At 37.8% G+C, this 12,591-nt stretch overlaps 1 long non-coding RNA gene across 1 annotated transcript in view; it reads right to left on the reverse strand.

The window, feature by feature from the left end:
• Positions 1–350: 350 nt before the first annotated feature.
• The window catches only part of LOC143413051 (uncharacterized), a 72,403-nt gene continuing 60,162 nt past the window's right edge, over positions 351–12,591 (reverse strand). Inside the window, exons 3-5 of the long non-coding RNA XR_013093620.1 lie at positions 11,570–11,639; positions 9,554–9,694; positions 351–3,479 (exon numbers count right to left, since the gene is read on the reverse strand). This is a non-coding gene — a long non-coding RNA (uncharacterized LOC143413051). The remainder of the gene's footprint in view (positions 3,480–9,553; positions 9,695–11,569; positions 11,640–12,591) is intronic.

The raw sequence follows: 12,591 nt of genomic DNA on the forward strand, positions 1-12,591 counted from the left end.
AACACTGACAATAATGATTCGACGCTCTGTTAGCCATAGATTATTGTTTGTTTAAAAAGAAAAAGTAGTTGTAGACAATTATACATGTCCACACTTTGAAAACGCTCTTGTCGGTATTGTGTATACTATACAGTACACGGTATCAGTGCCTGTCATAGTACTTAGCAATTTTTAGCTGTGCCGATGAACACAATACTTTCATCAAAATACCATACACACAAGAAAACAAAATATAAGAACTGCATACATTGCAGTTACGCAACTTAACTGTTGTTTGATATATTTATAAGCTTAGGTTTGGCTTCCCAACGAAGCTAATTATGATGCTGTTATCTATTAATGGGCCCCACGATAGTAAGGGTGGCTAGACATGTGTCACAGAGAGCTCATTACATATCATTAGTTCAACACTCCAATAATGTGACCTGCTGAGCAGAAGATAATGACTTGGCCCCTGATATTTGCAGAACTATTGTGTGCTAAGCAAAGCACCACCAGGAGAATATATCTACAGGCTTAAGAGCTACAAGAAAACTGATAAAGCCATACAATAACCTAAGGTACACACATTTTCCTGTGTTGTGTGTGCAGCATAGCAAAGAAGAAAGCTGCATTTCTTTGATTTTTTTTTTTCTTTAACAGAACTGGGGCATAAGAGCTAACTCATTAAATAACAATCACGATGAGCCTCTTGTGAACAAACAATTTTTCTTTCTTTACACACGGTGTTATATAATTCAGAAAAATAAATGTATATCACAAGATTTGTAATTATCTATTTACTAGTGTGTCCTATTAATAGACTTGTACTATTGTAGTTGATCACTAGAGTGGCCCTAAATCACCCTGTGTTACATAACTGCATGGATAACCTGACCTCTTTTTTTTTTAATGAGAAGAAAATCAACACTTTCATAATTTATACAGGAATAAATCAGTTCAATTTACACATACATCCAAAGTACATGGACTCAGTCAATAACTAGCCAAACATGTAAAAACTACAGGTGCCAAAGCAGTGACCTTCGTGTCTGGAACGATGAAAATTAGAATTGTGCTGTGTCTGCCTTGTGTTTTCACTACTTGCGCCAACTGGCACAGCACTGGCGTCCTCTCCCCGGCTCCCAGTCTGCCGTGATGACAATGGCAACCAGTTACCGCATGGCATGTAAAAATGACAAAAATACCAGCAAGCCAATGGACAGTTGGAGGATGCGAAGATACTATAATATAGCTGATCAATCACTCTGACAAGAAAATGTATTCCTGGGCACGGCCATTGCAAACAACATTTGAATTTCTAGGACATCCGCTTCTTTATTCGTGCCTGTAAAACAGCGAGCTTTCAGTTGCATTAAAAAGAGCCAATTTCGAGCTGGAAGGAGAAGAAATGAGGCTCCTTGAGGATTCTAAGTTTGTATCCTCTAAAGAGCTGAATTTCTCTTCTACCCAACAAGAACTAAAAGTGGCCTACATTCAAGTGTGTCACGTGCTTATCTACTGTGTCCTGCCTTAACCTGCTCCAGTCAGTACTAGAGTGTGCTGGTGAGGCTTTAGCAGAGAATATGCAGCATACAGCAGGCAAACAGTGTGGAGACAAAAATGATTCATCTTCTGAAAATTTGTTGTACCGCTTACAAAAAAGAATCATGACTCATCCTGCTGTTTCTGTGTTCCTATGGAAGAAAGAGTTGTCTTCTCTTGTCACTGCAACCAGGGATCCACCCCTGTGTGACATCACATCGCTGCCAAATCTTGTAAAAGCCACCTAAATTCGCATTAATTGGTGTGTGACTAGCTGGCATTAACTGAACATCATGTAGATTTATGATTTCTCAGTACAAATCTGTGCTGAGCTTGAAATAGTTTTTGACTGAGAACAACTTTGCTCATTTGGCTGCCACCTGCTTCTCACTAATACAAATACTTCACTGCAGTTATCAACACATACTCACACTGGGTTTAATTTGTTTGCCAAATCTGTGGCTACATTCATGGCTTTACCGCCAACAGGCTGCTTTTTTGGAGTAATGAAAAGCAGTTTGATTTATTACATTTTTAACAATTTTACAACATACTGTGACTTAAATCAGGCTCCAGTTGTTCTTTGGATGTTCCTCTTTGTAAAGTGCAACATTGCAATCAATAAATCATCCATGGGGAAAGTTTTAAATAATGTAGATTTAAATCACCATCAAAAGTTTGCATATAATCAACATGAAAAAAAAAACACAGTAGGGAGGGTTTGAAATCAACATGAAAACACAGTAGAGAAGGTTTGAAAAAGTCTAAATGTTAAAAATAAGACTCATAAGTTTTGGAGTCCAGCAAAGACATCTGATGACTGTTAAATCCTAATTTGTGGTCCATTCACATTTTACAGATAATTGATGTTTTAATTCAGTCAAAATCTTTAATCGTGCACATTTCACATAAAATTCACTATTTTTTAATATGCAACAAACATAACGGGAGCTTTTGTTTATTGCTTTGCCTAATATATACTCAAATCTACAAGTCTGCATTTGCTTTGTTCCCCTCAAACTCGACAGGTCTGACTGAAAAGTTAGCACAGCACCGAGAGGCTTCCCCAAACAGTTCACCTCTGTTTTGGTCGATGACTACTGCCTGAACTCACTATCCCTACTGAGACAATAAAACGGCTGGATGGCTATAGGACTAGCAGAAAGGCCAGTAGTTTACAACTCAGGAGAGGCAAAGCAATACAGCTTGTGTGAAGAAGAAAGATTTACAGTTCTCAGGCTGAGGTCATAAGGCCAAAGTTACCCTTTTCAGTTCCTGGATCGCAAATGAGAAGACGCTGGACACAAGCTGAAACATACAGCTACACCCCTCCAGCTTTAGACAAAAGATTATATCACAGTGAATCATTGCCAGATCTCATCTTTCCAGTCAATAATTGCTTACTTAGTTTGTAAAGGACATGTGCTATCTTTAGAAAGAACAGTCCACTTTAATCCAACCTTTTACTACCTAATAGAATGAGTAGCATGGACAATTATAGGAATAACAGTTCACAGTATTTATCATAATTGTCTATCAAAGCCTTTGTAAAGAGACATTTAATTTTCTCTGTATAGATTTAATTAAGACCTTTATCATTTGACTGACTTTCAAAGCATGCAAATGTTACCAGGTCGATGATTTAAGTTTCTCTACTCTCCTTTCTTGTTTTTTCATCATAGTGATATAGGAAATTTTTTTTATTTTACTTTAGGCCAAGTTTAGCTCATAAAATAAACAACAACAATAAATCATCAAAATCTTTTTCAACTATTATTTCATGTGCAATCCACTGTTTCAGACTTTGTTGTCACAACAGAAATGTAAATAAAGACAAAACGTCTGAGTAAAGATCTTTAATTGAAGCTTTTATGACAGCATTCAAGATGTTCACACACAAAACTTCAACAAGATGCCTGAAGTATTTTTTCTCATCTTGAAAAGAGCCTTCAATACTGCAAAACAAGAAAAAAACATAAGAAGGAAATGTAACTTTAGTTAATTTTTTTACCTTCATATTTTTTAATTTCTATAAAACATAAATGTTTATTTTGATAAAACCTGACTTAAATAACCTTAACCTAAAGAGGAATGCATCATATTATCCATATCATAATATAAAAGATGATATATTATGATATGGGGTATTTTTTAAGTCTTGATCCATTCGCACTATGAAAGAATTGTTATTGACAAGGATTTGCTGTGAGATTCCCCTTTCATTCTAATGGTATTTAAAAAAGAGAAAGACTGGGAGACACAAGAGTGAGGCTGACGTCACAGTCCAAGAGTCACCCGCCGTGTGTTCGGCGTCTCCGAGTAAAGACTTATCTGCAAAGAGGTTTGGACGGACAATGTGGGTGGACAGGGCGTGAAACTGCTATCATCATCAGTTCTGAATGAAAAAAAGAAAACATATCTTCCACAAAAAAGAAGGCTCATTCCAATTCAGCTGCGTTGTTAGGACAACGAAAACCATCCCTCAGATGATTAGTTCCACTTCAAAAGAATTTACTTTCCGCTGTGGAAACGTCCCCCTTTTGTGTCCTTACACAGGGTTTTCTCAGCCCAAAAGAAGAATCGTATGTTTAGTCAGCCTGTTTATTATTCCTCCTGTTCACACTACAATTGTATTAAATAAATAGAGTACTACTAACAAAGGCCTATTAGCCCATAAACATGTCCCGGTACACACAAAAAAGACTAAATCACAGTCTCTGCACAGGAATTAAGATACTCTGGTAAAGGCACAAACTACATTGCAGGAGACATGGTGCCATGTCTTGTCACTGACATCATGAAACATGCATGTTATGTTTCACATATTTTTTGTAAACCATCCATCTCAATTTTGAGAGACACCGCCCCTTGCAAAACAGCACTCGTCGCTGGTGATTTTGTGAAGCAGCAGTCAGCGGTAGAAGTTGTGCACGCGGTTTCAGAAGGATGAATGGGCTTTGCTTTTTCTGTTCGCCTAGACAGACAGGCTCATTGTAGAAGTAAAAATGTGTCAATATAAATTCTAATAATACACACTTTAAATCTCAAAACAGGCCAAATTATCTGCAAAAATCTAAGAATTCAAAATTTTTACATCTGTCTAAACTTACTCCAAACTGGACTAAAATTAAAAATGATGAGTAGTTACTTGAGAGTCAGCAAGAATTAATTACAGGTAATAAGTGGGCACAAGTTACATTTGCCTTAATGATCATAAATGTGTGGCTGAAGCGGCAAATCAAAGAGTTACAGCTGTTAGCTTCGCTGCTAACTCTGACTTCCTTGAGATTTTAAGACACTATTTTAATGCTAAAAAGAGTCGGTTCAAGTTCTGTTGCGTGTGCAGATAAACAGATAGCTTGCCCAAGTCAAAATTCCAAACCGCATGGAGAAAAAACATAGCGACAAAATACCTCAATGTGGATACATGGACTAAAAATGAAAGGTTATTTTGTGACAAGGTCTGAAACTCGAAGCGTTTACATTTTAATTATTAATTTTTAATGTCTGAAATCAAAACCCAAAAGTAGCCTGTAATAACAATATGAGCTTATGGCCTGTACACAACATGCAACTAACAATAAGAACAGCTTGTACTGTTGAATCACTTTCTTTTCTACAAACAGATGTGACACCAGGAAGAAGTGATTGTATTTATTTTTTTGCAGCGATGGATCTTTCAGTTAAACTCAGGTTTGCTTTTTACTTTTCAGGAGCTCTACTTTAAATTCCTGGTTGATTAAAAAACTGTGTCATAATACTTCAGTCATTTCAGTAGCCAGCTAGTGCACTTGTAGTGGATGAGTTTATATTCCAGCAAGAATATTGGCTGGATCTGTGCCTGGTGTGGCTCGAGAGTATCCATCTTCTCATACATGATCAGCAGATGAGCCTGCTCATGACCTACAGTATATTAATATGCTCAGCATAAAGAAGCCTCTTGGCACAAGACGTGCCAGAAGCAGCCCTTTAATGTTGGCAACTGTCAAAGCTTTGATTTCTGACTGATGAGTAAGGTCGGTGCAATAACAGAACGACACTACCAGTCATCTCACCCATTTTCCACAACAAGAAACATATCCTTTAACGTTACAACAGCACCAGCATCACTCGGTTGAAATTGTATATCTACAAAACGAGCATCTCATGCCTACAAATGTAGAGCCAGCAAAGAGGAAATAACCAGAGAGGAACTAAAAAGGTGGGCGTTTATCTCTCCTATGATCTTTGGGAAATTAGAACTTCTCATTAACCTGTAGTCTGGGCTTTTTTTTGTAATATTTCAGAGAAGCAAAATAAACTCAAACAATGTTGGCCTACTTATTTAGGAGTTTATTGTTTACACTGGGATAAAATACTATACTATTAACTACCTAACTATATTGTAGGCTAATACAATGGCCTTGAATTTAAATCTACTGGCAGCAAGGATATAATTCAGTGTTTTGATACTAATGTTGTTTTAATTTCTTTTAAACGGCATGAGTATTAACAGCAGCTTAGCAGGCTGTAGTCTTATGTGCATTTGAGCTGTACTGCATTACACTGAAAGTGTATTTTGCTCATCACATTTCAGTAGATAAAAAAAACGCTCAGTATAAAGCAACAGTAGTACCATAAATCTTCATGTAAAAAAAAAAACTGAAATGCATGCAGTTTATGAAATATAACTAAAATTTAAAGCAACTCAGTAAAAACTGTTATAAAGTTTGTGGCAAATATGTTAGCTATTGTTTTGTTTAAAAGGCCAGACAGGTGTGAATAGAAAAAAAGGAAAACATAGTAAGAGAATATAGTTCGTTTGAACTATGATCTCAAGCGTAATAGAAAAATGAAAGATATTCGATAGCCGAACTGTTGAATGAATTGCAGTGGCGTTCTATAAAAATGTGAAATAAATATGAAAGAAGTGAATGAATGCATTATTACTATTTCCCTTTTTTGTTTTAAATAAATTAAGATGAGCTGACTTGGGGAAAAAAAAGAACTTAACTGCAACTAATTGCTCCTTTCATCTATCCAATTAAACACAAAATTTTAATCCAAGAAGTTTATTTCTTGTTTTGAGTTCTCATCCTTTTAATAAGGACAAAAATGTTAGTCCTGCATATTAATTCTGCACCACGAAATGAGCCGTTATTTACACCTTTGATTATCATCACTCTCTCTCTGCCCAGATCTGCTCTTGTGCCACTCCTACAATGACTGGGCTTAATTGACAGACGTACCAAAGGATGTGTTGGCAAAGTTAGCCGCTAACCGCTAACATTTTCAATCCATACCCACTCAGGTGTGTATGTGTGAGAGGGTGAGAGGAGGTTGTTAAAATGGTGCTGAAGATCAATAGGATGTTGTTGTTAGTGAGAGACCTTTCATGGGAAACATCAGTAAGGTGGCATCACAAGTTGTCATGTGTGATATTTGTGAAATGTGTCTGGAATGTCTCTTCCTTCAGCTGCCTGAATAAACAGTCAGCAGCTACAGCTCAGCTCCCCTAGATATTCTGTGATAAAACAGCTCGGTTGCATGAGGTAATCTCACCCTCACCCAAATGAGATGGTAATGCCTTCACTCAGGGAATTCAGAAATACACAGCAGTACCTAGATGGAGGCTGCGCACCTCAAATGGGACTAATAATAGAGCCCCTATTCTCTTAACTTGGAATCTATATTATATGCTTCAAGAATGAGATCAACTATATGGGTCAGTGGGATTTCTGTAAGAAAAAAACATAGAAAGGAACAACCAAAAGAAAATATGCACTACTGACAACAGATCTGAGGAATGCAGTAGCTTACAAGAAAATTATTTGGGCAGAGTCACAGCTTAGAACTTTAATTAACAGAGCTGGTTTTAACTGATCGAAAGGGAATACGTGTCCACACTCATATGCGCGTGAGCCTAATTATTTTCAACTCCTTGATTGTCTACAGGCTCCATAAATAAAAGCACAAGTGACTTGAAATGTTCAAAGCAAATTATTTTAGAAATGGAAATGATCAAAGAGCAGTCTTTCATAAGTTCTGTGATCTCTGAGCTAGAATACACGGAGACTTCAGTCCTCCACGCTGCTGTGGCCTAGGTCCCGTTTAACACACGCATAATGCACACATGCCCACACACATACGCAGACACACACACACACACACACCACCTTCCAGTCGCACAATCTGTCTTTCTTAGCAGACAGTAAAAAAGAAAAAGAAATTATCTTCTTACTTGGGATCCCCAAATTAAACTAAAATGGAAAAAACATAAATTGATATTGTTATGATATTATACGTATGGATTTACATGCAACATGCAACAACAGTAAAAGCTGTTTTATATTAGAGATCAGTAAAAAAAAGATGTGTAGGCAGTCAAGTCAGCCATTTTGCAATAATCTCTTGTTCACATGTTACAATTTATATTATCAACAGCGCATGCTGACTTCTAAGCTGTTTCCACTGTACCTGTTTGGCACATTACCGTAATGTGTTGATCAATACAAGGACATTTACACCATTTTAAAACACAGGCAGAAAAGGGTACTTATACTGAAGCTGCGTGATATGAGTGATGGCTGTATCTTTTTTTCCCTCTCTTCCATTGGTTCCTTGGAATTATTCATGGTCCCTTTTGTGGGATATTTTGAATGAAATTAATGCATATAGCAAAGTTAATGATGTTTTCAAACAGGAAGTGATATTACGAGTCAAATATATTACACACATAGCTTTACTGATTCATTTGTAGCTGTTTCTTTGGTCTTGAAAGTCAAGAAGCGTACACTTTTAAATACAAATATCATTGTTTCTACAGTAAACAAACTCCCTCTCTTCTTTCTTCTGTTGCACACTCAGCTTTTGTTTGGGTATTACTGACCTGATGCATGTCAAAACGGTGGGGATTTTGTATTTGTTATACTGTAGGCATAGCATTTCCATAAGTATATTTTCCTTTTTGTTGCAGATTATTTTTTCTGAAACATACTTATAGAGATTGCATAATTTCGTCACTTACATAACTGAAAGGAATGCTATGGCATTCACAACAGCAACCAAACAGATAACATAAGGTACTGGAGTTGAGCTGAGGAAAATTGCTAATTACCTAAAAAAAACAATGTGACACACTCTCCTGTTACATAAGAGATGGAGTTTTGATCCCTCTTCTCTTTCAGATATCTTAAAACTAGGATTATTCCCTGCTGACTGAAATAAATACCATCAGTTCTTCCTTGTTCTTTTTGAAAGTCATCCATGAAAAGGTGAACACGTCACAGGTCTGAGTCAGCAGTGAAGGTGGTATGCCACTGATCGTAAGACAAAAATTAATGCAGCTGTTTTTGATTTAATGTGATGCTGTATGCACGAATCCTCACTCGATGCATATCAAATTACCATATCATAGACTGCACCTAATAGAAGGCCAGGCTTCCTTACTGATGATTATTTTTGCCTTTAAATACATTACTTCATCTCCTCAAAGCTTCACTGGTCACTAATTACTCTCTCGCATGCCCCTGAGCTCTCTTTAGCAAGTGGCTAATAATTTCCATCATTAGGGCTTTAATTTCAAAGGGATATAAATGAAACCTTGGTCCCCTGGGGACATTATATTGTTGATGAGTGTAAATACATATATCATCAACCGGTTACCTTGCATTCCCTCTTGTTGCCTCAATGCCATTACTCTGTTTTTGTCTGTGCCATCCACTTTAGGGTCAACAAATCACATTTGTCCCCTCCATTAATGATACACCCCTAATATAAAATATCATCACAGTGCAAATCTTGGTCTAAATGTAAGTAAAAAACATCAGGGGAAATTCCTAGGTTGTGTGAAGACCCCCTATTCCCCGTCACCTTATATCCATCATTGTAGATTTAGGCCCTGGGGTGAACTCGTAAGGCTGAAGGTTAACAGCGAGATTGCCATGCATCCTCCCTTACAGCGTTCTAAAATGCGCTCCCACTACTGCTACAAACACTAAATATCGGCACACAGTCACGTCCAGTACATAGAAATGTAACCACCACATACCAGTGAGTGCAAGCGCGAGTGCGTCAACACCTCCATGTTCGACAAATGGATGGACTTCAATAGGGATATGATCAGAAACAGAATCCTTCCTTCAGATGTAGAGTTCACAGGCTTGATCATGCAGCTGCCTTGCAATGCATACTGCAACAGATAAAATTAAACACTGACGATTACTCACCACTTTGAAACACCCTGGACCGTGATCAATGTAATTTCTTTTTTAAGTTCAACCTCAAACAGCAGAGATTTGAGAAATCGTACAAAAAGTCGGTATCTCGCAACAGAACTGAACTGTTTCTAATGAAAGGTGACAGTTTTGAGAGACAGCAAAGACAACAGCCATTTAGGATCTCTTTGCATTGTTTTTGTAAAATCTAAGGCAATGTGCTCTTTAGGAGTCCAAATCAAAGCGATTTTCTAATAATGCTTCAAATGCATTCTGTAAAACGTGAATCATTATGCAGAAGCTCTAAGATGTATGTCAAAGATCATATACTGTTCAGAAAGACAGATGAAGATAAAGGCATCAATTTCTGGTCCAAGTGCAGATTGAAGCATATTGATGTGACTCTTCGCATACATGAAAGCTACCAGCTGCCCTTGCCAGCAAGTGGAGGACATTAAGGCTCAGACTGGTTGATCTGTGATGACAAGGGTCTGGAGGAGGGATTAGAAGCAAGGGGACCAAAGTTATGGTCATTCCCTTAAAAGGATGGCAGTGCATCTCATAGGCCTGGAGCTTGCAGGAGTTGAAAGATCTTCAAAGGTCGGCTCACCCAACACAACCTACTCTAACTCCCCCAAAATAAAAAAATATATTAAAAAAAAATAAAAACCTTGAAAGCATGAATTTTGAGAGATGTGGACTTCTAAAATATTATTTATTTTCCTTTTGCATTGCAACAGGCCACAACAAGTGCTGCAGGCCACATCTGAAAAAAAAAACAACTTTTGCTTTTAGGTTGTTGTTTATTCTCCATGTGAAATGATCATTGTCAGTCATATGATTACCTCCTGAGCTTCCCAGCTTACCCAGAGACCATGAAATCTCAAAAACTGGCTCATCAAAAACTGTCAAAATCTCAGTTATGTAAGGCATAGATAATAAATGAAAAAGGAAAAAGGGGCATCTTTTAAGAACCAACCACAGGGGTAAATTGCAATGCATCAAAAGACAAATATGCAGCAAATATAAGGATAGACGGGACCTTTCTCTCTATGCTGCTATATATTGGCTATTAAGTGATGCTCTATTTAGTGACACTAATTATTCGTAAATTCTCTAACAACAGTCAGAAAGCTGAGTATTTCAGGGACTTGGGATTAAGCTGACAGTACAGCAGCCATAGGGAAGAGTGACACGAGCCTAGTTTAATAAGACCTGGTACAAGCTGGACTACACAGGGGGTTGGCACCACTGAAATCAGAAAACTACAGTGCAGATGAAGATGAGAGAGAAAACTAAAGGATCAGTTTGGTTAAATCATAAGAGCATAGCACTGGGATTCGGCATTGCTATTCACCATTTCATGGCTCGTAACCACACAAAACATGTGCATGTAAGTGCGATGATTGCAATATCGACCATAAGAGCACAGTTTCTGAGTGTTTTATGAGCTTATTAATTGTCAACCTGCACATGCTTAGACATGAAACAGATTGCCTTACAAATGTTCTCAGATAGAAACAAGTGACCCATAAATTTCACTCTTCTATTCGGTCTTTTTTAATAGTTGTACAGTATATTGTCCAGTAATTTACTTCAGAGTTAAAATTTGTTCATTTTTTTTAACTGTCCTTATTATACAGTGTTGACATCACCCCTCTGTGGCAACCATTCTTTAGCTGGAAAGGGCAAGCAAAAGAAAATAAAGCAGCAGTCAGTGCAGCTGCATTCATTTTTCCATGTGGTGTTGCAATTTTCCATGGAGTGGCAGTGTAAAGAAAAAGCAGATATGTGAGTCAAGTTCCATGCATGTCAGGGGGGGGGGGATCTAGCAGAGGATACCTACTTACCATCAGACCACTCTGGCAGAGATTAGGGTGCCATTGCGAAGAAGTCATGGAAGGTGAAGATGGGCAGGAGCTGCAGGGATAGACATAGATGAGGCAGAGGAACAAGAGGATCTGGGAAAAAAATTTAAAATGGGAAGGGTCACAGAGGGGTGGATGAAAAGAAACCAAGATGGGAAGCAAAAGAACCACTGGCTTGACCTAAGAAGGAGGGGGGGAGGAGCCAGAGATCCAATTAAAAACACATTTGGTCAGTCAGAATGAACATTGACACAGATTCTCCTGCCTCTTCAGACCAAGCTCAGTCCCTAAGCCGCACCCAGAAAAGTACGCCAGCTACACAGTGTCAGTTGTGCTAGATGCCATATGTGGTTATGATAATGCATAAAACCAAAGACCACGTTACACAGTTGGCGCTCAACCTAAGTATGGCACAACAGCAGCCCAGGGGGTAAGATAGTAATTTACCAGATCCCAGGGTGAAATAGATTTATTTACATTAAAATGATGTATACCTTGTCCAAAATGGCGCCTATGCTTGTTGCTAGGCAGAGAGTACAAAAGTAAAGATGGCGGCAGACAAGTGGCAAACTGAGAAGTGGAGGTCTAATCAGTTGTGATTACTTGGGGGAAGGGTGTGGCAAGGTTCAGACCATAGCATGGTCAGAATATATGAAGAAAGGGTTACGTGCTGGAGGCTGAGAATATCAGTGTTTAGCTTGTTACCTTTTGACTCCTAACACTACAGAAGAACTATTTTGCTTATACAAACACAGAGGCTTCTTTGAGCTCAAAATTATTTTTGATCACCTCTATTATGCTTTCTGTGGAGAGATGTATTATTTTTAGAAACAGAGCAGAAAAGGGCAGAATGCGACAGTTTGGGGTTCAGTAGAAGAAGAATGAGTTACAGAATATCTCAAGATTTTTTTAAAGATAACTGTAGTACATAAAGCATTTGATGAAAGGTATTGATATTGTTGCATTTCAGGACAAAGTGGCCTCATAATTTCAGTCATCTCATC

The sequence above is a fragment of the Maylandia zebra genome, linkage group LG2 (assembly GCF_041146795.1).
Source record: "Maylandia zebra isolate NMK-2024a linkage group LG2, Mzebra_GT3a, whole genome shotgun sequence".
Classification (NCBI taxonomy): Eukaryota; Metazoa; Chordata; class Actinopteri; order Cichliformes; family Cichlidae; genus Maylandia; species Maylandia zebra.